Genomic DNA, 25,997 nt, shown 5'->3' with positions numbered 1-25,997 from the left:
CTCCTGTTAGAGCTGTTGAGCTTCTAGCCATTAAATCAGAGTGATGGGCAATGATTTCTGTACTCATGCCCTGTACTCAGCACTTCAGTGGATTTTTCTCCTGGGCTTGTTTTAGAGCCTCTCCACCTTTGTGATACAAATGCCCTTTTAGGTCACTTTGGGAAACATAGAAGTTCTCTGCAGGAGGTCATGTTCGCAGGGTGTGACCACAGTGGTGATAGGGTTGTTGCTGTGTTGTTGCTCTTTTAAGGCCAAGCAAGAGAAGAGAGCTAGTTCCTAACTAGAAACTTTAAGCTGTTGGAGCTGTCCAGAATCGATGACTTTCTTGGCTTCTTTGGTATGCCCTGCATACCAAAGGCTGTGAGGAGGAGGCTCAGACTGCAGCCAGGGTTCAGCCCATAGCCCAGCCTTCCTCCATCCCCCACTCATTCTTCATCTTTTTTGTACCATTTTGACCTCTACCCAAGCTCAGATATCTTGGTTCCGTGAGCCCATCTTCCTCGCTGCCTTGACTTCTTCATTCAAGGAACCAGTGCATCTTCTCTGCTCTCAGGACCTCCACTTCTTCCCATAAACAAGCCTTGGTCCAACTGGCTCATTGCTTCATGTGTGCTGTCTAACTCCCTGGACCTTGTCCCTTTAGAATTCAACCCACCGCCTGGGTTGGGTGGCCTCTTCCATTTCTTCTAAGATGCTGCAAAATTAATCAAATCTAACTCCACCAGGAAGCCCAGTATTCCTGATGGCTCTTACCACTAGAGATGTTTGGAAAATGTTCATTTGGGGGCTATTGTGGTAACTGGCATCCATAGGAGTAGAAGTGCTAAATGCTGTGCATTGCATGGAACAATTCCACCCAACGGAGAATTAACCCTCTTAAAATGCCAGGTGTGTTCCTGCTAATAAGCACTGATAAAAGCACAAAGAAAACCTAACTATTTGCCATTGTACAATGGCATCAGAGCAGCCACACTGCAGATTTCTTGGTTGATGCCCAAGAGTTTAGTGGGAGGAAATCACTAAATTATTTTTATCTGCATTTTGAAGGGGTCAGGCTATGCTGGGAATTGTTTTTCATTAGGCCGGAGTCCCACAGTTGGATCGAGCTATAGCTCTGCTCAGGTCATTTGTTGGTCTACATCGGGGACCTAGAAGCCACAGAGTTGGTGAGTGCAGCCTGTCCTTGGGCGCTATCAGATCACCCCAGTCCCCAGAGGGGATGCTGGTGGCTGGCATAGTGATGGAGAACTGGCCACAAAGGAAAACCTTTCCAGAGGTTTGTTGTTTTTGTTTTTGTTTTTGTTTTTTTTGGTGGTGGTGGTGGTGTTTTTTCCTGTAACAGGCAAAGGAGCAGAACACTCAGAATTAAATAGTCTGTTGTCTCATAAAAACCAACTATATAATCCCAGCACTTTGGGAGGCCAAGGCAGGCGGATCACTTGAAGTCAGGAGTCCAAGACCAGCCTGGCCAACATGGTGAAACCCCATCTCTACTAAAAATACAAAAAAATTAGCTGGGCATGGTGATGCATGCCTGTAATCCCAGCTACTCCAGAGGCTGAGGTAGGAGAATCACTTGAACCCGGGAGGCAGAGGTTGCAGTGGGCTGAGATAGTGCCACTGCACTCCAGCCTGGGCGACAGGGCGATACTCCATCTCAAAAAAAAAAAGACAAAAAACAAAAACAAAAAACAAAAACAACTATGATGCTCTTAAAGTTAAAAAATAAGCACAGTGGCTAAGAGAAATAATTAAGTTTAGCTAGCTCTCAGACCACTGCAGACTGCTGCCCACTGATCCCTGCATTTCTCTCTTGCTTTACTGTGGATTGGCTAATTATTTCCTGATTTATTCATTTATTATCTAACACACTTGGAGTGCCTGCTATGTACCAGTACTAAGAAAAAGTCCCTGACTTGGGCTCTTTATATGCGAAGAAGGGTGGCAAATCTATCTGTTACTACGGAGCCATGTGCCAGGTGCTAAGGTGGAGGTGTGCTCAGTGGGTCCAGAGAGCAGAGAGAAAGGGCTTTAGGTGAGACCTGGCAGAGGTTCAGGATAGCAGGGAATCTCCTAAGTATCCCAAATGCGCTAATGTTTGAGCTAGATCCTGAAAGAAAACAAGGAGTTAACCAAGGTGAAGAACAAACGAGTGGACCAGGATTCCAGAGAAAGAGCACTGTGCACCAAGCCACAGAGGCATGAAACAAAAGGCTCTCAGTTGTCTAGTGTGGCAAGTGGCAGGGGTGCATGGGGGGAGGGTGTCAGAGTGGTGCCCTGGAGACAGGGAGAGCTGCGACAGATTCCTGGGGACGGATTCTTCTGCAGCTCAAAGATAGGAGAGGCCCTTAGACATCCCTCAAGGCCACATGTCAATCAAAATAATTAACAGTAAAAGAACCGGAAAGCAGGCTTATATATTCCAACATCCATCTAGTTTTTCCCGCAAAAAAAGCTTTTGATAAAATAAGATGAAGTGCTAAAAAGATGTGTGTGTTCAATAGCGCAGCAGAAAGTGAATAGAGTAAAAGTAATAAAAAATACTCGGCCGGGCATGGTGGCTCACACCTGTAATCCCAGCACTTTGGGAGGCCAAGGCAGGTGGTTCACCTGAGGTTGGGAGTTCAAGACTAGCCTGGCCAACATGGTGAAACCCCATCACTATTAAAAATACAAAAATTAGGCAGGCGTGGAGGCACGTACCTGTAAATCCCAGCTACTTGGGAGACTGAGGCAGGAGAATTGTTTGAACCCAGGAGGAGGAGGTTGCAGTGAGCCAAGATCATACCATTGCACTCCAGCCTGGGTGACAAGGCAAGACTCCGTCTCAAAATAAATAAATAAATAAATAAAATAAAAAATAATCTCTACAAAACTGAGTTATTGCTAATTCTGGGTAGCACAGCACAGGAGAGCCTGCTTGGGTTTGGAGTCTGACAGAAGAACTGAGTGCAAGTCTTGGCTTTACTAACTTGGCTAATGCCACTGTACCAGCACTTTGGGAGGCCAAGGGGGGCAGATCACCTGAGGTTAGGAGTTTGAGACCAGCCTGGCCAACATAGTGAAACCCCATCTCTACCAAAAATACAAAAATTAGCCGGGTGTGATGGCACATGCCTGTAGTCCCAGCTACTTGGGAGGCTGAGGCACAAGAATCACTTGAACCCAGGAGGTGGGAGGTTGCAGTGAGTGGAGGTTGCAACAAGCTCAGATCGTACCACTGCACTCCAGCCTGGGCAACAGAGCAAGACTCTATCTAAAAAAAAAAAAAAAAAAAAAAGATAAAACCTCTCTGGACGTTGGTTTCCTCATCCAAACATGGGGGTGATGATACCAATCTCATTGCATTATTGTGTGAATTAAACAGTATCATCCCAGTGGTTTTTATTATTAGCCTGTTATTTGTTGCTTTTTGAAGTACTAACTTAATCAGGGCAAAGAACAGGTTGTGGTCTGTGCAGATCAGTTCTCATTAGCGGAATAAAGAACAATCACAGATTACAGTTAATAAGCCAGATCTAGAAATGACAAAATTCTTTCTTATTTTATTCATTTGACAAATGTAAATTACACATTTCCTGTGGGCAGGCACTTCATGAGGCTTATAGTAGTGAACAAGACAAACTCCGTCTCTGCTTTCCTGAGGCCCAAAATCTGGTGATGAGGAAAATGTACTAAGGGATCCCTTCCTGAAGTCTACCCATTTCAGATTCACTGAGTGGCATGTTTGTTGTGGACCAACCTAAAGTGGTTTGGCCACATAGGCCTCTTGGGTTCTCTTTGGTAGGACACAGTTGCCAGCGTAAAAGGTTGTAAAAGATAGATGTGGTGAGGGTCAGCTTCTCCCGCACAACCTTGCAGTTGTGAATACCATGTGAATGAATGTGGGTATGAGACTGAATTCTGCCACAGATGCAGGCATTTATCAAACAAACGTTTATTGACAAGTAGAAACAAAACAGTTGATTCAGCTTGTTTGGGAAGCTTGACAAAGGCCCAGCCCTCTCTCCTTTGAGGTTTTCCAACCACACCTGACACGAAAGGTTCACCCCAGGCAACTACAAGAATCCTCTAGAGAGGGGACACTGTTACACTGTTTTCCCAAAGCAGCATCATCCCCTCATAAACCATCCAGATTTGGCGGCTGGACACAGGGCAGCCTGGAGCACCATCCCTGAAGGGACAGGCCTAGCTGGATTCTAATACCTGTTTATACAAGGGTGGGTAGTTTCTCTCAAGGTTTTGGCCAGGCTACATACCTTGAATACCGTTAATTGCACCAGTAAAAAGCCTGTTTCTAGCAGTGATTATACTAAGTCACAAGTTTCAACAATAAAGCCCATTTTTTGTGTTCAGAATGTTGGACCAAATATGGATAACAGAAAAACTTAAACTGGCCACATTTGGAATGTGGCTCACTTTGATTAATACCAGTTGCCCAATCTAGACTTTGTATTCTTACTGCCTGCAAGCTGATGACCTGGAAATGTAAAGCCTAGACTAACTTCCACAAACAATAAAATACAAGTTATACTTAAGTACTTTTTTTTTTTTTGAGACGGAGTTTCGCTCTTCTTGCCCATGCTGGAGTGGAATGACGGGATCTTGGCTCACCGCAACCTCTGCCTCCCGGGTTCAAGCGATTCTCCCTTCTGCAGCCTCCTGAGTAGCTGGGATTACAGGCACCTGCCACCACTCCCAGCTAATTTTTGGGGGTTTTTTGTTTGTTTGTTTGTTTGTTTGTTTGTTTGTTTGTTTTTGAGAAGGAGTCTCGCTCTGTTGCCCAGGCTGGAGTGCAGTGGCAAGATCTCGGCTCACTGCAAGCTCCGCCTTCCAGGTTCACGCCATTCTCCTGCCTCAGCCTCCCAAGTAGCTGGGACTACAGGCGCACACCGCCACGCCTTGCTAATTTTTTGTATTTTTAGTAGAGACGGGGTTTCACTGTTAGTCAGGATGGCCTCGATCTCCTGACCTTTTGATCTGCCTGCCTCGGCCTCCCAAAGTGCTGGGATTACAGGCATGAGCCACCGCACCTGGCCGCAATTTTTTTGTATTTTTAGTAGAGACGGGGTTTCTCCGTGTTGGTCAGGCTGGTCTTAAACTGCAGACCTCAGGTGATCCGCCTGCCTTGGTCTCCCAACGTGCTGGGATTACAGGCATGAGCCACCACGCCAGGCCTCAAGTACTTTTTATTTACTTATTTATTTTTATTTTTTAATACTCTAGCACTTTATAGGCATTGTTACCCTGCTGCATTTCTCTTTCCTATTTAAAAGATGTGATTCGCCCTGTGTGTGTGTGTATATGTGTCTGTGTGTGTGTGTGTGTTGTGGGTCTGTGTGTGTGTAAGGGGCTGGGATATATCTAAAGTGACCAGAAGTCCTGATTTGCCTGGGAGAGTCACAATTTATACCTCTTGTCCTGGGGCCCATCCATTTAGCACCCACTTTTACTTTCAAAGCTGTCTAGTTGGGATGATAAATTATATGATTTCTCTATTTCTAGAAAGAATGCAATGGCACAGAATAAAGAGAACAAACCCAGGAAAACTAGGTTTGGATCCTGTCTGTACCAGTCCCCATAGGGTGGCCTTGGGCAAGTTGCCCCACCTTAGATTCCTCATCTGTGAACTGAGAATGATGCTTCTGCTCGCCCTCCCTCCCTAGTCAGTTTTCTGTGAGATACCAGTTATGCCGCGGATGCAAATGAACTTTGTAAAGAGAAAAGCACTAACTAGCAAGAGTTAGGGATCATTCCCATCTTTAAACTAACATTGTTTTACACTTGAATTGACTCTGGCTTGGGAAAACTAGCATCAGAATATAGGTCATGTGAGCTTTTCAACCTGTCTTCTCCAAGGCTGGAGAGGCCCATAGCCTGCTTCTGCCAAGGAAGTAACTAGCAAACACGTCTGCTTGAGTTTCCACCTCCATAATTCCATCAGGGAAGAGAACATGGCGTTAAAAGTAAAACCATAAGCCAGTGGTTTGCTTTAAAATGAATTAATGAGTTGGGCACCGTGGCTCATGCTTGTATTCCCAGCTACTCAGGAGGCTGAGGCAGGAGGATCACTTGAGCCCAGGAGTTTGAGGCTACAATGAGCTGTGATCACACCACTGCACTCCAGCCTGGGTTACAGAGCGAGACCCTGTCTCTAAAAAAATAAAATGCATTAATGTAAGAATTATCCAATAAAGATTTAACTTATCCTTTTTTTGTATGAGTAGAACTCTTCTGAAAGTTTGACATGAGGATGGGATGGGGTGCAAATAGGAGTGGTGCTCCAAACAGAGGTGCTGTTTTGCATAATAATATAGTTTTATTTTTTTCAAAGTTAAAATTGCCTTTGTTCTTATTATAAAAGGAATGCACTGAAAAAACTGCCAATATTTCAGAAAAGTCTAAACAAGTAAAATAAGAAAATAAGTATTTCCATGTAAAACTTTCCAATCTTTTTTCTATGTGTATGTGTTTGTCTGTGTGTTGTACATATGTATCTACATGCATATATTTTATATTTTTAAAATAAAAGTGGAATCTTATTATAGACATTGCTTTGAAACATGCTTTTTTTCATCTAAAATTATCATGGATACATTTTAGTAAATATAGATCTGCATCATCATTTTTATGCATCTCCAGCATTCCATTGAATGGATGTGCCAATAATTTATTTAACCAGTGCCTGATTGCTTGTAATTTAGGTTGTCTAGGGGCACAGTATCTACCCCTTTTGCTGTAATTTTTAGAAACCAATATAAGATATCTACACACACACAAACTTGACACACTTTTTGCAATTTCATATATTAATGTTTGCATTTAAGTGGAAAGATCCATGACAGTTAAAGTGTACACTAGGAGACGCTATAAATAATAAGGCACAGGGGCCGGCCGCAGTGGCTAACACCTATAATCCCAGCACTTTGGGAGACAAAGGCAGGCAGATCACTTGAACTCAGGAGTTCGAGAGCAGCTTGCACAACATGGTGAAACCCCATCTCTACAAAAAATGCAAAAATTAGGCAGGCGCGGTAGTGTGCGCCTGTAGTCGCAGCTACTGGGGAGGCTGGGGTGGGAGGATCACTTGAGCCCAGGAGGTGGAGGTTGCAGTGAGCCAAGATGCACCACTACACTGCAGCCTGGGTGATAGAGCCAGACCCTATCTCAAAAATAATAATAATAATAATAATAATAATAATAATAATAATAGAGCAAAGGCAGCTCAGGGTAGAAAGCCAAGGTATCACATTGTTGCAAACTGCCTGAGGCAGTAAATTACTTTAGGAATAACCTCCTCATACACAGGGGCTCAGATATGGTCATTCATGGAGCAACATTGCTGCCAGGAGACCTTGTCTTTTTTTTTTTTTTTTGAGACAGAGTCTTGCCCTGTCACCCAGGCTGGAGTGCAGTGGTGCAGTCTCAGCTCACTGCAACCTCTGCCTCCCAGGTTCAAGCAATTCTCTGCCTCAGCCTCCTAAGTAGCTGGGACAACAGGAGCATGCCACCACGCCTGGCTAATTTTTTGTATTTTTAGTAGAGATGGGGTTTCACCATGTTGGCCAGGCTGGTATCGAACTCCTGGCCTCAGGTGATCCGCCTGCCTTGGCCTCCCAAAGTGTTGGGATTACAGACATGAGCCACCGCGCCCGGCCCCCCTTGTCATTTTCTAGCGCCACCAGCCCCAGTCATTGGAATATTCCTTTCACAAAAGAAAACATCGTGTGCACATGCAGGTGTTTACAGGTAGTGCATTCCATAATATCTCAGTATCATGAGCTCTGCCATTGAGTGAAGCTGCATGGGAACCCAGCCAGGAGCTCAGAGCACCTCAGAGGGGCTCTGAGTCGCTGCTCCTCAGCTCCACGCCATGGTCCAGGGCACCTTCAGGCTGTCATTGAGAAACAGTTTACTCTCAGTTTATACATAATACCAGCAAGCTTGATGGTCTGATTTCCAAGTTCAGGAAATTAGAACTCTAAGGAGGATTGTGGGGGCAGGCCTTCACGTAAAAAGAAGTGACATCAGACTGCAGGAAAATACAGGTAAAAGCCAGAAAGCGGGGAAGCTGAAAGTCCTTGCATTCTTTCTCAGTGTTTGCAAACCATAGGCACCACCCATGATGATGGGGCAATCATCATGGTTTAGTGAATCCTGACCAACATTTTAAACAACAGAAGACGAGAGATCACAGTGCTTTTTAGGTAGTGAAGATAAGTATTATCTTTGGGAACTTGTGTCTCATCTACATATCTGCAATACTAGGTTGCACTGTAAAATTCATTTCTTAAGGTAAATTAGGGTCAAAAAGTTTGACAGCTGCAGTCGTAGGCTCTAAAGTCATAATTTTATAGCAATTAATGCCTGTAACAGTGACTTTGAGTTATCAAAAAAGGATCAAGTAACATTCAAAGTATACCACTTAAGAAATCAAAATACAGTGGAATGGCCAAGCATGGTGGCTCATGCCTGTAATTCCAGCACTTTGGGAGGCTGAGGCAGGCAGATCACCTGAGGTCAGGAGTTTGAGACCAGCCTGGCCAACATGGCAAAATCCTGCCTCTACTAAAAATACAAAATTAGCTGGGCGTGATGGTGCATGCCTGTAATCCCAGCTAGTTGGGAGGCTGAGGAAGGAGAATCACTTGAACCTGGGAGGCAGAGATAGCAGTGAGCCGAGATTGCACAACTGTGCTCCAACCTGGGTGACAGAGCAAGGCTCCACCCCAAAAAGAAAAAAAACAAAAAGTACAGTGGAATGAAGATCTTTTGGAAAGAGCCCTGTTCCACTGTGGCTACAATCTTTTTAAAGATTTGGCATTATAAATTTTAAATGGAAAGCCTTTCTACCTTCTCCCTAACTTGAACCACAAACAACTTTTTAGAAACACCAAATTTGATGCATATTTAATATAAAGATATTCACTTTCCAGATATGCCTAGTAAGGTATACATATATCTTTTTAATTCAGATTAAGAGAGACTTCATTTGTTCATGCAAAACACGTATTTAAAACACATAGCAAAGTTTCTATGCTCTGGCTAGCCTGCAAAGATAGCTGAGACTCAGAACCTGCCCTCAGGGAACTTCAGTCCAGTGGTCTGGATTCCAGTCAACCCACATCTAAGATCTTTATCATAAAGTCATCTTTCAAACTGTAATGCAGTACTGGCTAAGGCTGGCTGACATTGATACTCACTCTCCCCCAAAATCTGGTGTATGGCCAAGCACGGTGGCTCACGCCTTTAATCTCAGCACTTTGGGAGGCCGAGGCAGGCAGGTCACTTGACCCCAGGAGACGAGCATGAGCGGCATGGCAAAACTCCGTCTCTATAAAAAATAAAAAATTAGCTAGGCATGGTGGTGCATGCCTGTGGTCCCAGCTACTCAGGAGGCTGAAGTGGGAGGATCACTTGAGCCCAGGAGGTCAAGGCTGCAGTGAGCAATGGTCACACCACAGCACTCTAGCCTGGGTGACAGAGCAAGACCCTGTCTCAAAAAATTTATTTTTAAAAAAGAAAAATCTAGCATATGTGGCCCCATCGATGCAAAACTGACATTGTGACATCAGTTACAATGTCTTGGTTTGTGGGTCCACATCACAAAGGATTAAGCCAAAATCTAGTTGCAGGTATGATCAGGCAAGACTGGCTTAGTCCCTGTGAATCCAGGTAACAGGGCACAAGTGAGGCGTGTTGAGCTGAGTGCGGACACGACTGGGAAGTCTGCATGGCAATGTCAGGCACTAGAGCCCAAGCATTGAAGCCAAGCCTGCAACCAGTAGCCCCCACAGCTACCAACATGCTTTCCTTGCCTCTGCATCTCCCAAAAGCTCAGTCTCCATCCTGTGTTGGCTCCATCCTCTTTTTGGCCAGCTTTCCACATGTCCAGACCATGTATAAAGACCGTGCTCGTCCCTGCCCAGCTTCCTCCTCCACATATGGAGTCAGGCGGCTGCCTTCTCTCGGAGGAGTATAAACATCCAGGGCATGGGCACAGGGCCCCAGCTGTTGCAGGAAGTCAGGGACCCCAAACAGAGGGACCGGCTGAAGCCATGACAGAAGAACGTGGATTGTGAAGATTTTATGGACATTTATTACTTCCCCAAATTAATACTTTTGTAATTTCTTATGCCTGTCTTTACTGCAATCTCTAAACATAAGTTGTGAAGATTTCATGGGCACTTATCACTTCCCCAATCAATACCCTTGTGATTTCCTACGCCTGTCTTTGCTTTAATCTCTTAATCCTGTCAGCCGAGAAGGATGTATGTCGCCTCAGGACCCTGTAATAATAGCATTAACTGCACAAATTGTACAGTATGTGTGTTTGAGCAATATGAAATGTGGGCACCTTGAAAAAAGAACAGGATAACAGCAATTGTTCAGGGAGTAAGAGAGATAACCTTAAACTCTGACCGCAGGTGAGCTGGGCGGAACAGAGCCACATTTATCTTCTTTCAAAAGCAAATGGCAGAAATATCGCTGAATTCTTTTTCTCAGCATGGAACGTTCCTGAGAAAGAGAACGTGCACCTAGGGGGGTAGGTCTCTGAACTGGCCCCCCTGGGGCGTACCTGTCTCTTATGGTCGAGATTGCAGCGGTGAGATAGACTCCAGTCTCCCATAGTGCTCTCAGGCTTATTAGGAAGAGGAAATTCCCACCTAATAAATTTTGGTCAGACCGGTTGATCTTAAAACCCTGTCTCCTGATAAGATGTTATCAATGACAATAGTGCCCGAAACTTCATTAGCAATTTTAATTTTGCCTCGGTCCTGTGGTCCTGTGATCTCGCCCTGCCTCCACTTGTCTTGTGATATTCTATTACCCTGTTAAGTACTTGATGTCCGTCACTCGCACCTATTCGCACAGTCCCTCCCCTTTTGAAAATCCCTAATAAAAACTTGCTGGTTTTTGTGGCGTGTGGGGCATCACGGATCCTACCAACGTGTGATGTCTGCCCCGGACGCCCAGCTTTAAAATTTCTCTCTTTTGTACTCTGTCCTTTTATTTCTCAAGCTGGCTGACACTTAGGAAAATAGAAAAGAACCTACGTGATTTTCGGGGCAGGTCCCCCATTACCCAGCTTCATCCTCCATGGGGTGGATGTACTGAGCTCTCCAGCATTTTCCAAACTCCCTTCTCTGTCTGCATTAGCAAAACAGCGTTTGTCTGGTTTGTGGTGGAACTGCTTTGGTTAAGCATGCCAGTACTAATTACAAGAGATTCCTGCTAATATTCCACATCTCTCCATTAGCGCATTTTAATGTGATATTACAAGTTCAGTGGCTAGGCCTCATGGACTTTCAGAAGTTCTGATTTTAAATAGCCTACCCGATCTTTCCTTATTATGCCAATGCTTGTCAAATCATGGGTCCTTCTTTTTTGGCTTAAAAAAAGTGGGGGTGGATGGGTGGGGCTCTATGATCAGAGAAGTCACATGTTACGTGGAAATATTCTCCTCACTTTATGTCTTGCAAGCAAACAAGTTTCTGTGCCAAGACTGTTCTGATTCACCTAGCACCCATATTCTTTCAGGCAGCATGGATGCAAATGTCCTCTGGTTACCAAAACCACCTAAAGAAACCCCCTTGAGAGTGAGTATTCACTAGCAGTGGGAAGCACTACATATACCTCCCGCCAAGCTGCAGAGCATTTCCAGTCAACAGCAGCACATAGATTTCATTAGTCTTCATGACCTTCATAACAGTCAACGTGAAGTCCACCTTGACACCCAACTTCCCTGACCTTCGGGTGTATGTTTTCTTGTGTTGTACTTTCAGGGAGAAAGAAGTGTGACAGGCAGATTTATAAGGGGGTGGCAGAACGTTCTGTAACTTCCTAACCATCAGCTCCTGACAGGCTCCCCTCTGCATTCTACATTCAACATCTTTGATCTTGGCCCCCCAAGCCTTCACTTCCTGACAAACACCTCCATTCATCCCTACCTGCAAACCTCCTGGCCATCTGCAGTAACCCACCACCCTGTCCCTCAGAGCAAATGCCCAACGCCTGCAGTGAACCTGCTCAGCCTGTATCACATAAAAGTAGTATCAGGCCAGATTAAGCTGTGCGTGCGTCCATTTGGCATGGGCAAAGGAACATGACAGTGGAAACCTACATTTGGTCCAATATTTTCAGTGACCTCTGTTGCAAAGAACTCAGCAAAGGCCTAACTTTGAAACACCTTTTAGAGAAGCGATCCCCCAAACCATGTGCTAAGCTAGATCCCCTCTACATGTGCAGTGGTGCACCGTGGACATACAAGCTTCATAATGTACAGCTGTCAGGCCTGCTGGGACATTCCACTTCGCTGCTTCTTAGACTAGTATTTGGTAAGGAACCAGGGGTTGGCATTTAGGTGAACTGATCAAATCAAAGGATGGGGTGCAAACTGGATCAAGACGATTGTTTTCCTTTGAAATAGTAGCTCTGGAGTGCAGATGTCCGAAGCTCCCCCCACACTGTGGAAAGGAACCCTTCTGTGTTAGGCACATTCACTGTGAAACACTAGAAAAGCCATGAAGACAGGGAATGTTGAGAAAATTGAGGGCGATGTTGTGCTTTTATTTTATTTAATGTTTATTTATTTTGAGACGGAGTCTTGCTCTGTCACCCAGGCTGGAGTGCAGTGGGGTGATCTCGGCTCACTGCAACCTCCGCCTCCTGGATTCAAGCAATTCTCCTGCCTCAGTCTCCCGAGTAGCTGGGACTACAGGCACCGGCCACCACGCCCAACTAATTTTTGTATTTTTTGGAGAGACAGGTTTCAGCATGTTGGCTAGGCTGAATCCACCGCCTCAGCCTCCCAAAGTGCTGGGATTACAGGTGTGAGCCACCGTGCCTGGCTGAGGTTGTGCTTTTAGAGTCAAACAACTCCATTGGCCTTTTTAGTTTTATCATTGTTTTCTCTGGAAGCGCCATAGAGGGAAGCAAGGAGGGCCGGGCCAGGAGTTGGAAGACCTAGGGCTGTTTGTGGTTTGCAGTGTGGCCCTGGCCAAATCACATAGCCTCTCCAAATCCCAGTTTACTTGTCTGTGAAAATGGGAATAATAAAGTCTGCCCCTTTTAAGCTGCTTTGTGAATAATGAAGCTGCACACCAGCGTACATTATCGGCCATGAGGCTGAGACCCAGGATTGGACATCAGAAAGCTTTCCTGGGTGTGTAACTTGGGAAAGTCACAGGTTTCTCTGAATCCCGTTTCCCTCCTTCATAATGGGGGTAATAATAGCCGCCCTTCCCACCTCACGGGATCAAATAATGTAATGTGCATGAAAGAGACATAAACTGTGGGGTTTTAACCCACAGAAATCCTGGGGCTACTTTAACGGTTGCTGACCCCAAGGACAGGGCTGATTGAAGACTCACTTCTCGGCCAGTTGCGGTGGCTCACGCCTGTACTCCCAGCACTTTGGGAGGCCAAGGCAGGTGGATTGCCTGAGATCAGGAGATCGAGACCAGCCTGGCCAACATGATGAAACCATCTCTACTAAAAATACAAAAATTAGCCAGGTGCAGTGGCATGTGCCTGTAGACCCAGATACTGGGGAGGCTGAGGCAGGAGAATCGCTTGAACCCGGGAGGCGGAGGTTGCAGTGAGCCGAGATGGCACCACTGCACTCCAGCCTGGGCAACAGAGCGAGACTCTGCCTTAAAAAAAAAAAAAAGGCTCACTTCTCCCTCAGGACCTGAAACTTCTCTCTTGCTGCATCCCTTCCACCCTCCTCCTTTCCCCACCCCAGACTTCTTGCTCCCGACTTCTTCCTCCCCTGCTCCTTCCTTGGTCTTGGATGTGCTAAGTTGCCTTTGCTCTTCTCCTGTGATGTATCAGGCAACTGCTGCATTTCACTCCAGGGTGGCTCCATTTCAGATCCCAGTGAGACAATTTCTATATATAGTTGGTAATAAAATGTGGGTTACTTTGAGAGGAAAGAGAAAGCCACTATGTGGGTTCCTGTTCACCACCATGGCGCTGGTGGCCCCGAAACCAGAAGAGCAACCTTTGCTCTCCAAAACAAAGGTGAAGCTGGCCCACAGTCACAGTGGCTTTTCCAAACAGCCTGTTTCTACTTACTCATTACTTTCCCCAAAACCTGTGGAGTGGGAAGGGGATGACATTTTATTCTTCAAATTAGATGGAGGGATGGATGGATGGATGGATGGATGGATGGATGGATGGATGGATGGGGCATTAGATTTAAGTCCACCCAGCAATTTAAAATTTCTCACTCGGTCAGACACAGTAGCTCAAGCCTGTAACCCCAGCATTTTGGAGGCCCAAGCGGGAGGACTGCCTGAGGCCAGGAGTTCAGGACTAGCCTGGGCAACATAGTGAGATTCTGTCTCTACAAAAACTTTAAAAATTAGCCAGGCATTGTGGCAGACACCTATAGTCCCACCTACATGGGAGGCTGAGGCAGAAGGATTCCTTGAGCCCAGGAGTTCAAGGCTGCAGTGAGCTATGATGGCACCACTGCACTCCAGCCTGGGCAAGAGAGAAACCTTGTCTCTATTTAAAACAAAAACAAAAAAAATTTCTCACTCTTACGTCCACACCCAGGTTCTCTTGGAATTGTTTTCTGAACTCCTCAGGTAACTAAAATTTTATTTGGTTAATTCTCTTGGTCCTACAGTGAGATACTGCTTGATGCACTCTGGGAAAAATGGAAAAGCCTGTTAAAATAAGCAATTTAAGAAGTGTTTCTGCTGGGCATGACAGCTCATGCTTGTAATCCCAGTGCTTTGGAAGGCCAAAGCAGGAGGATCGCTTGAGGCCAGGAGTTTGAGACCAACCTGGTGGCAAGACTCCGTGTCTACAAAAGATTTAAAAATTAGCCAAGTGCAGTGGTGCGGCTCCTTAGGAGGCTGAATCGGGAGGATCGCTTGAGCCCAGGAATTCAAGGATGCAGTGAGCTCTGATGGCACCACTGCACTTCAGCCTGGGTGGCAGAGCAAAAGGTCTCTAAAAAAGAAAGAGCTGGGTGCGGTGGCTCATACCTGTAATCCCAGCACTTTGGGAGGCCGAGACGGGTTGATCGCTTGAGGTCAGGAGTTCGAGACCAGCCTGGCCAACATGGCAAAACTCCGTCTCTACCAAAAATACAAAAACTAGCCAGGCGTAGTGGTGCATGCCTGTAATCCCAGCTACTTAGGAGGCTGTGGCAGGAGAATTGCTTGAACCCAGGAGGCAGAGGTTGCAGTGAGCCAAGATAGCGCCATTGCACTCCAGCCTGGTGACAGAGCCAGACTCCATCTCAAAAAAAGAAGGGAGGGAGGGAGGGAGGGAGGGAGGCAGGAAGGAAGGAAGGAAGGAAGGAAGGAAGGAAGGAAGGAAGGAAGGAAGGAAGGAAAGAAATTCATCCAGCATGTCCCTTTCTTCTCCTATGGGATTTACCAACTGACAAATTCTAGTGCTCCTGCCATCACCCCCACATGTGCAGCAAAGCCTCCACATTTGCAAAATCTAAGTCAATCTCTAAAAGATGCTTCGAGGAAGCACCCAGTTCCTTCTGCTAATAACCGCAGTGTGTCATGTGACACCTCCCCCTCCCCCAACCAGTTCTCTCTGAAAACTACCCACCCACCCCACCAATAAAGTAGCATGACGTCTGTCCTTCAGCTGCCAATATCTACATTTCCTTCAAGGTGGTAATCTTTTGCTTTTGTAATTTAAGTTCTTTTTTATTCGTAATTGTTACCCAATTGCTTTGGGGCTTGCATAAACAGTTAACAAAAACACCCGCACGAGGCAGCCGGTTCGCTTTCTGTGCTTGTTGTTCTTGGCACTGGGTCAGTTCCATGAACTTCTGGTGTCCAACTGGTAGGACCTGAAACTCCGTGTTTAACAAGTGCCTGTAGTCAAAACAGTTGGCGTGTGCAAGCGCGGATAGCTGGTATTGACTGCAGCTGGTCAGCCGTCGGGCTGTGCACCGTGCAGAATACCGTATCACGTTGCTCTGTTTGGGGCTGGGCTTTTGTTGTTGTTTAGTCGTTGCGATTTTTTTTCCTCCTTTTTCTTTCTCTCTCTTTTTTTTTTTCTTTTTTTTTTTACTGACATCCGTGCTAATGTGGATCGCTTCAGGTTCCAAAAGTACAACATGTTTACAGTCGTCGTAGCATCAGATTAAGTTGGCAGCCTGAGTCTCTCTGTAAGTGGTTTTAGTTTACATTTCTTCTTCTAGCAGGATGTTTTGCATAATTTTGCTGATCCTAGGTTATTTATAGACTTTTTTTTTGAAGAAACGGGGATGCATAAGAGTTTCTGTTCCAACTGTGGAAAGTGAAATTTGTTTCTCCACTTAGAGAAACGGCGGTGTATGTGCAGCAGAGGGTTATTTTAGCTCTTGATGATTAATTTCTTAGGGGTCACTTGATAACGTTCCCGAGAGTCCTAGGACGTGTTGTTTTCCTTTAGTCGTTCACAAACGGAGTAAAATGAAAGTAATGATGCCATTTCCTCTGGGGCGCTCCTCGAGGGTGGATGCAGTGATTGGGTATTGTTTCAAACGTCTGAAATGAGTTTACAGTGGTTGTTTTGTCAAACTCCTGGGAGCAGTGGCATTTGGTGACCCAAAACATGTCCAAGGGCTGGTCTGCAGGATTCAGAGTCACGGGGGAGGGGGACGGAGGAAGAACAGACACAGGGAAGTTACTGGACCTTAGTTTGTCCCCACCTAAATGACAGTGATATGCAGACATTTATAACATTTTTAAAAGGATGATTGACTGCAAGATGGCATATGGGCTCATGCTTTATCTGTGTGATTTTCTGGCCTGGTGGTAGCATCTTTGGGGGCCCGTGTGCATGTTTGAGTAAGAACTAAAGCTTAGCGAAAACACTAAGCCGGAATTAGCACTCTATAAAAGGGTTTCCCGTAATATTTACTAGAACAGTTGGCTAAAAATTGCCGTGCTTGGCCCACTGAATGGCTGTGTAATTAAATCAGCCCTTGATATCGTACCTTGAGCACCTCCCATCTCTGAGTCTGCCGCTCCTGGAATTTGCATGAGTAAGTAGCGCGTTCATCAGCATAATGAATGTGGAGTCCCGGTCTAATGGTCCGGGAGAACCTTGTAAATGAGACACTTCGTTGTGCCTCGGGTTAAATATTTTAAACTAAACAAATCGAAAAAGAAGGAGAAGACGATAAACATCATTTAGGCCTCACGGAAGGCCTTCTGAGGAGCGGGTCTGCTTAGATCCAGGACCTTGAGTCCCACACAGACGGGTCCAACCCCACCCCCAGCATCACATGAACGAGAACGGACAGTGCAAATGGAAATTTCCAAGGTGGTAAATGTGACCATTAGGATGAGGCTTGACATAGTTCTAACTGCTGAGTGCTGCCAAGAGAGGCTTTCTTTTCTCCTCCATGTTTCTCTCATTCATATGAATGCTTTTTTTTGCTGGGCGTGGTGGCTCATGCCTGTAATCCCAGCACTTTGGGAGGCTGAGGCGGGCGGATCACCTGAGGTCGGGAGTTCGAGACCAGCCTGACCAACATGGAGAAACCCCGTCTCTACGAAAAATACAAAAATTAGCTGGGCATGGTGGCACATGCCTGTAATCCCAGCTACTCGGGAGGCTGAGGCAGGAGAATTGTTTGAACCCAGGAGGCGGAGGTTGCTGTGAGCCGAGAGCGCGCCATTGCACTCCAGCCTGGGCAACAAGAGCGAAACTTCGTCTCAAAAATAAAAAAAGAAGTGCCTTGTCTCCTTTAACCTTGCAGAGAATAATGATGAGGCTTCCTTGCTTTAGGCCTTTGACGTTTAGAGTGTGTCCTGTGCTTTCTCACACTGGCACCACTGAGCTGGTGGGGGCCAAGTCCAGCCCTTTGGTCCTAGTAGGAAAAGCCTGGCTTTGGGGCCTGGCTCATACAGGGGAGCTGAGAAGCTAAAACTCGGGCTCAGACATGATCCATCGGACCTTCGCCTCCTCATGCCCCCATTTACTCTGGGCTAACTGGCTATGATGCGATGCTAAGGGACTCTTTGTTCTAATTTGATTCAAATCTGCCCCTGTGTGTGGGGCCTCTGTTCCACTTCCCCGTGCCTCCTCCATCTGTCTGGTTGGGACCGGGAGGACTTTAGGCCCACCTTCGGAAGGTGTCAAGCTTGAGGTGTGTGTTGGTTTGTATGCATCTCAGCTAGGAATGATTATGGGGGCTGCCCCCAGCTGTGTCAATCACCCCCACAGCCCAAGTGAATGGAAAGACGTGAAGAGAACCTATAGGCCTTTATGTTGGAGCTGGGAGGACTGGCAGTAAATACTGAAAGGCTTTTGCATTTGAATAAGCTAAACCCTCCCACCCTGCCATCCTTGGGAAAGTAAAGGCCTTTCAGCTCTGTCTCCTAGAGCACGTTGCCCCTCCCAGGCCCTCCAGACATTGGCCTGCCAATATCTTAGAAACACCCTCCTTCCTCACTTTGATTCTTCCCTCCACCCCAGCCCCAGTGACACAGCTCCTGTTTAAACGTAATTGATCCAGGGCAGCTGGGCACCTTAGCAGCAGTGAGCATTTGTGAACCCACTCCTTCTCTCTTGGCCCCAGGGGAGTGGTTCTACACTCCCACCCTACACTCCGGGAAGACCAAGGCACCCAGGCAGAACCTAGAGACCAGTGAATTACCAGCGAAAGGCAGCACTGAGCCAGATGGTCTGTGTAATTTCGTCAAACCTTTGGGAGTCTGCTAACAGCGACCTCACTTTGCCATAGTCCATTCACCCCCAAGGTCTTGTCTTTTCTGGAAAAACAGCCATGACATATACATTAATTAGAACCAGTAATCAGATTACTTTTTGGGTAAGAGGTTAAACAAGAAAGTAAGCTGATAAAAGGAGTTGATCAGTCCCAGACTATGACCTGGAGTCATACCTTTTCAGACCAGCTACTCACACCTGCTCCGTGTACTTGTAGACTACCTCAGCTTCAGTTCTTCAGGGCAGGCAGACTTTGCCAGTTATCAGGGTTTAGGAGATTTGTCTCACCTTGACCTTGCTGTTACTGACCATGAGTTCTTGGGCTTTCGGTGCAATAGAAATTGATATGAGGCCAAAAGAGTCTTCCCAGACAAGGCTTCATTGGAGCTTACGCCTGGGCATAAGGAAGAGAGAGAGAGAATTCCCTGACTGACCCTCTGAAAACAGCCGATTGGGATTTTTTTTTTTTTTTTTAATTGACACAGGGTCTTGCTCTGTGTTGCCCAGGCTAGAGTGCAGTGGCACGATCACGGCTCACTGCAGCCTCTACCTCCTGGACCCAGGTGATCCTCCCACCTCACCCTCCCAAGTAGCTGGGGCTACAGGCATGTGCCACCATGCCCAGCTAAGTTATGTATTTTTAGTAGAGATGGGGTTTCCTCCATGTTGCCCAGGCTGGTCTCAAACTCCTGAGGTCAAGCTATCCACCCGCCTCAGCCTCCCAAAGTGCTGGGATTACAGGCATGAACCACCGCATCCGTGCCCAGTTGGGATTTTTTTATTAGGCGAAGTACAGGAATTGATATCAGGGTAGGGTATGCAGGCTGGGCTGGGCAACGCATGTGAGGGTTAGGGTATGCAAGTCAATGTAGCTGGTTGTGATGATTATCTTGAGTCATGGGCCACCTGGTGGTCTAGCCGGCAACAACAAGGCTATAAATCAGTTGTTCAGCATTCCTTCCTGAGGTGGGACACTCCGCAACCTTGGTTCCATATTTTGGATCTCTTCAGTCCAGTTCCTGGAATTCTTTAAGTAAAAAGCATGGTTAAACATTATGAGAGCACCGAAGAACAATATAGAATGGCTCTTTTCTTTGTATGACTAAAGCCTTGGGGTGAGTGGGTATGGTGTCAGTGAGGTAGTGGTGTGGGTCTCATGGTCAGTGGGAATGCATGAAAGAATGCTCTCGTGCGGGTAGCTGAAGCCAGGCCGCATTCCTGCTCTGTCACACTGCTCTGAAACAGCCCAAGGAGGAGGATGCATCCGAGCTGCACCTAGGCCTCTGCCTCCATCCTATACTTTTTCTCCCTGATCTGGTGAACTTGCATGATTTTTAGGTATTGGACTTGGTATGATAGGGCTGTCATAACAAAATGAAACAGACTGGGTGGCTTCAACAACCAAAGTTTATTTTCTCACGATTCTGGAAGCTGGAGGTCCAAGATTAAGGTGCCGGCAAGTTTGGTTTCTCCTGAGGCCTCTTCTTGGCTTGCAGATGGCTGCCCTCTTGCCGCCTCTTCATGTGATCCACCCTCTGGACTTGTGCCATTGTCATCCCTTCCTTTTCTTAAGGACACCTATCCTATTGGATTAGGGCCCCATCCTAATGGCCTCATTTTAACTTAGTCACCTCTTCAAAGACTTTCTCTCCAAATGTGCTTATATTCTCGGGTACTAGGGATTAAGACATCAACATATGAAGTCTGAAGTGGAGAAATTTAACCCATAACACCAATCTGCCAAGCCTGGTCCTGCCTCAGCATCAGAACATTGCAGGAACCTCCATGGGGTACAGATTCATCTGTGAGTTTATTCCCCTCATGCATCAGTTTATAGAACCAGGCGCCATCTCTGTGTGGGTGCATAGTCAAAGGAAATGCAATGAGAGAAAGACAGGAATATGTTTAAAAGTCATCAGTGGCTATGAAAGTCTGAATTAGCTTTCATGTGGCTTATGATGATTCTCAGGTGACTGTGGCAGCCCACCTGTCTCAAGAGAGACTCTTATTAGGGGTAGGTTGAGTAAGGGAAGCTTGTGGACCAGTAGGCTCCAGAAACTATGTCAGGAATTGTTACCTTCCCTTCTGGGCCCCTTCACTCCCACCTCCTTTCTGGGCCAACTCCCTGATCTGTTAATAGATTCATTGGCATAAACCTCTCAGTGTCTTGCCAACAATTACATATAGATACAGACGGTGCCTGACTTACAATGGTTCGACTTATGATTTTTTGGTTTCAAGATGGTACAGAAGTGACATGCATTCCATAGAAACTGTACTTTAAGTACCCATGTAACCATTCTGTTTTTCATTTTCAATATGATATGCAATACATTACATGAGATATTCAACACTTCATTATAAAATAGTCTTCGTGTTAGGGGATTCTGCCCGACTGTAGGTTATGTTCTGAGCACATTTAAGATAGGGTAGGCTAAGGCTATGAGGTTCAGTAGGTTATTGTATTAAATGGGTGGGTTTTGTTTGTTTGTTTGTTTGTTTGTTTTTAGGTGGACTTTCACTCTCATCACCCAGGCTGGAGTGCAATGGCACAATCTTGGCTCACTGCAACCTCCATCTCCTGGGTTCAAGGGATTCTCCTGCCTCAGCCTCCCAAATAGCTAGGATTACAGGCACCCACCACCACGCTCTGCTGATTTTTGTATTTTTAGTAGAGATGGGGTTTCACCATGTTGGCCAGGCTGGTCTTGAACTCCTGACCTCAGGTGATCCACCCGCCTCAGCTTCCCAAAGTGCTGGGATTACAGGCATGAGCCACTGTGACTGGCCCTTAAATGCATTTTTGACTTACGATATTTTCAATTTATGATGGGTTTATCCAGATATAATCCCATTGTAAGTCAGAGAGCATCTGTGTATTTTTTTTTTTTTTAATCTGCCCTTAGTGTTCATTCCCCCTGGAAGTTGGGAAACTAACCTTAGATGGATGAGGAGAGGAAAATTCATTTATGTTAGTTATTGCCTCCCATCTTAATGCTGCTCTCTTCTCAGAGGCATGTGGTTGGCCATGCCACTTCCTCTCCTTCTTCCCCTGCTGTGGGATATCCTTGATCCTGAGATTCTAAAGGCCAACAGGTGGCCTCTGACCATGCTTTGCAAAATGTTTCCAAGATTGGTTTTTAGTGAAGACCATTTATTCCCTGAAGACACCAACATCCTCAGCTGGAGTGAGAACAGGGTTTCTGAGAGCCTGCCCTGAGAATGTCAGAGCCTAAAACCTAGTTGTTCTTAGAAACCACCATCCAGGATGGAAGCTCAGGGACTGACTGGGGTCAAGCCATAGGGGAGCTAAAAGCAACTCTCACGGCCCTTCGTCACCTGCTGGTTCCCTGCTGCTGATACTCAGGTTCTGGTCTCAACAAGGGGACCATGGAGAGAAAGTGTGTTCCCACAGGCTGAGGGGCCCCTCTGCGAATATGGTAGGAAGACCCACTCCTTTTTCTTTATAAGCCAGCTTTGGCTCTGGTCTGAGATGAGAGAGGAGATGATTGCTACCAGGAGAGGAGATCAGGAATCTCATTATCAAAGTAATCCAGCTGCTGTGTGCTGAAAGACCTGTCCCTCCTGTCAGCCTGAGTACATCTATAGGTTCCTCCTTGGCTTCACAGGGAGGTCTCTGCCAATGGAAATGGTATCTTGACTTATTTATAACAGTAATCAGCATACTATTCTTTTATGTTTGCATAGTCTGACTCAACTTTGAAACCTCTTTTACATGCCTGATGTCATTGACTCTTCGCTATAGCGCTGGAGAGGGGAGGTACTGCTAACCTCAGAGCATAGATATTCTGGAAGGAGAGCCAGGATTTGGACTCCAGCTCTTGGATGTCAGTGCTCCTTCTATAGATTACAGCTTTCTAATGTCTGTATGTGGTTGCCAATAAGGAAGGTAGTTTGTCTGGGAATTGGAAAACCATTTATTATTATTATTATTATTATTATTATTATCTCTTCTGTGTACTAAAGGCAGTGTTGGACTGCTCATTGTGTGTAATACCCTGCTTGAAGAACTTCGCACTTAACCTTCACAACCAACAGTAAGAGGAGGCCTATCATTAGTCCAATTTGTCAAAGTCACCCACAAGATCCTACCAGGGAGATGAAGAAATGTGGGCCACATGAGACACCTGCCCTGAATGGCACATGGTTCGGTACAACCATACCTCAAGAGTGCTTTTCAAAGGCCACTGTTGCACTGAGGGATGTACTGAGTTGCCCTCTTGGGCCTGTCCTCTTCCACATTGTGTATGAGCACTTGGAAGAAGATTGGCGTTGATGGCAGGCCGATCGAGTTTTCAGGTGGTAGATTTGGGAGGGAGAGCAGATTATGTTAATGAATCAGAGTCCAAAAAGATCTCAACAGACTGGAGCAGTAGACTGAATCCAACAAGATGACATTTTTAAAGGATACCTGTGGATGTACAGCTTGGCAGCAAAATGTGTGAAATAAAACTTAGGGATGAGGCAGCTATCACAAATAAAAAATCTAGATTGGATCTCTGGCTGCATTAATAGGAGAACAATGTCCAGAACAGATCTGTAGGAGCTGGTCAGACCCCGTCTGTAATGCTCTCCCTTCTGAGTTCCATGGTCTGTGAAGAACAAGAGGAGCCGAGAGAACCAAGATCAGGGAGTAATGAAAATGATGCTTTGTAAGGAATAGTTTAAGAAGTCATCTCAGGGTGTTTAGCCTGAGAGAAGGAAGTTTCAAGGAACAAACATTTGGCAAGATGTTCCATGGAAGGGGGATTAGACTGGTTCATAGTGACTCCCACAACGCAGACATGGGATTCATGAGTGGTCATTACACAGGAGCTTGGCATAAAGGCGAACTCTTCAACAGTTGGGACTGAACTCGGGAGGTGCCACTAAACTGTCACACCACTTACCTGGCTCACCGCTTATCTGGCACACTGCTTACCTGATGCACCGCCCCAGATGGAGCCAGCAGTGAAGCCATGCCTGGGCAGGAGTGTGGATGAGCGACTGCACTCCTGGAGAAGGGGGCCTGCAGAGAATGGTTACCTGTGGGGTTTTTCTTGCCTGTTGAGAGTCTGTTAGTCCCAGCTTCAAGGTCTAAGATCTGAGTCCATGGGAGAATGATGATTCCTTTATGGAAATGGCGGCTGTATCAGGGATGAACGATCAGGTTGGCAAGAGGAAGAGCTGTGCCTCAGTGTCCCATTTGTAAATAGCTAGTGGAGCCTGTGTTCATGTGTGTGCATGTGCGTATGTTTGTGTGTGGTGGCATTGGTAGTGGCAGTGGTAGTTGTTTGAATTCAGAGGGTTTTTTTTGTTTGAGACGGAATCTCGCTCTGTCACCCAGGCTGGAGTGCAGTGGTACAATCTCAGCTCACGACAACCTCCACCTCCTGATTCAAGCGATTCTGCCTCAGCCTCCTGAGTATCTGGGATTACAAGTGTGCACCACCACGCTCGGCTAATTTTTGTATTTTTAGTAGAGACAGGGTTTCACCATATTGGCCAGGAGGGTCTTGAACTCCTGACCTTAAGTGATCTGCCACCCCAGCCTCCCAAAGTTCTGGGGTTACAGGCATGACCCACTGCGCCTGGCCCTGAATTCAGGTTTTATTTTATGAAGTAAGGGCACTAAAACCAAAACAACACCCCCTAAAGAGTAACAAAGCACCACAACCAGTCTATCTTCATTATCAATACGTAAAGGAGATCCTAACGCAGAAAGGTAGGGAGGATGTAAACTCAGAAAAATCTGTATGTACATGTGCATGTGTATGCATGTGTGTGTTTATGTATCACATTGTTTAAGACAAATTAACACTTCTTTGTGGACCCAAATTGGTAGCGTTAGCGTTTGGGAACTGCTGTCTTAGAGTGCCTGTTTGCTGTATCCTGCTGGCTGCCTTAATTACCTTAACTTAAAAATTACCTCCTTTAAGTGATTTCAGAAAGGGTTTTAAAGGTAACTCAGTTATCTTGAAACTAATTGTTCTGCTGTAGATTATCCTTGCTTTTACTTTCTGCAGGCTTTTTAAAAATTTGGATGAAATTCACAAAACATAAAGCTAACTGTTTTAAACTGAACAATTCAGTGACATTTAGTACATTGGCAATGTTGTGCAACCGCCACTTCTATCTAGTTCCAAAATGTTTCATCACACTCCAAAATAAAACCTCATACCCATTAAGCAGTTATTCCCCCTCCCCCACCACATACAGCCCCTGCTAATCACCAATCTGCTTTTCTTATCTATGGATTTACCTATTCTGGACATTTCATTTAAATGGAATCATACTATATATATATGACCTTTTGTGTCTGGCTTCTTTCATTTACCATCATGTTTTTGAGACTCATTTGTATTGTAGCATGTATCATGCTTCACTCCTTCTTATGGCTGAGTATTCTTTTATTGTATGTATGTAGCACAATTTTTGTTTATCCACTCATCCATGGATGGGTGTTTGGGTTGTTTCCAATTTTTTGGCTATCATGAATAGAGCAGCTATGAACATTTGTGGACACAGATTTGTGTGAGTATCTGTTTTCAATTCCTTTGGATATATACCTAGGAGTGGAATTTTGGTCCATATGGTAAATCTATATGTAACTTCTTTATTAAAAAATTAATTGTGGTGAAATATGCTTAACGTGAAATTTACCCATCTTAATTTTTAACATACAGTTCTGTGGAATTAAGTATCTTCACATTGTTATGCAACCATTACCACCATCCTCTCCTGAACTCTTTGTTTTTTGTTTTTTGTTTTGAGACAGGGTCTAGCTCTGTCACCCAGGCTGGAGTACAGTGATCTCGGCTTACTGCAACCTCCGCCTCCTGGGTTCAAGCCATCCTCCCACCTCAGCCTCCCCAGTAGCTGGGACTACAGGTGCACACCACCACGCCCAGCTAATTTTTGTATTTTTTGTAGAGAAAGGGTTTTGCCATATTACTCAGGCTGCTCTCAATCTCCTGAACTCAAAAGATCCTCCTGCCTCAGCCTCTCAAAATGCTGGGATTACAGGTGTGAGCCACTGCGCCCAGCCCTCTCCTGAACTCTTATCTTGCAAAACCGAAACTCTATACCCATTGAACAATAACTCCCCATTCCTCCTCCCTTGCAATCCCTGACAACCGCCATTCTGTCTATGAATTTGACTATCTCCAGTACCTCATATAAGTGGAATCATACATTATTTGTCTGTTTGTGACTGGATTATTTCACTTAGCATAGTGTCCCCAAAGTTTGTCCAGGTTGTAGCACGTGTCAGAATTTCCTTTTTATGGCTG

General features: G+C 45.7%; 1 protein-coding gene across 17 annotated transcripts in view; it reads left to right on the top strand.

Annotated features, from left to right (window-relative positions):
* ATXN7L1 (ataxin 7 like 1) overlaps positions 1–25,997 on the top strand; it is a 270,331-nt gene that overhangs the window by 168,523 nt on the left and 75,811 nt on the right. The window contains exon 1 of one of the 17 annotated variants that reach the window (XM_055392597.2): positions 15,782–16,153. The exons of the other annotated variants lie outside the window; for them this stretch is intronic. The gene's annotated coding sequence lies outside the window, so the exon portion shown is untranslated. Of the gene's footprint in view, positions 1–15,781; positions 16,154–25,997 lie in introns of those variants that run through there. 17 annotated transcript variants of the gene reach the window in all.

The sequence above is a fragment of the Gorilla gorilla genome, chromosome 6 (genome assembly GCF_029281585.2).
Source record: "Gorilla gorilla gorilla isolate KB3781 chromosome 6, NHGRI_mGorGor1-v2.1_pri, whole genome shotgun sequence".
Taxonomy (NCBI): domain Eukaryota; kingdom Metazoa; phylum Chordata; class Mammalia; order Primates; family Hominidae; genus Gorilla; species Gorilla gorilla.
The sequence above is the reverse complement of the archived record's forward strand: the minus strand, read 5'-3'. Positions and strand labels throughout refer to the sequence as shown.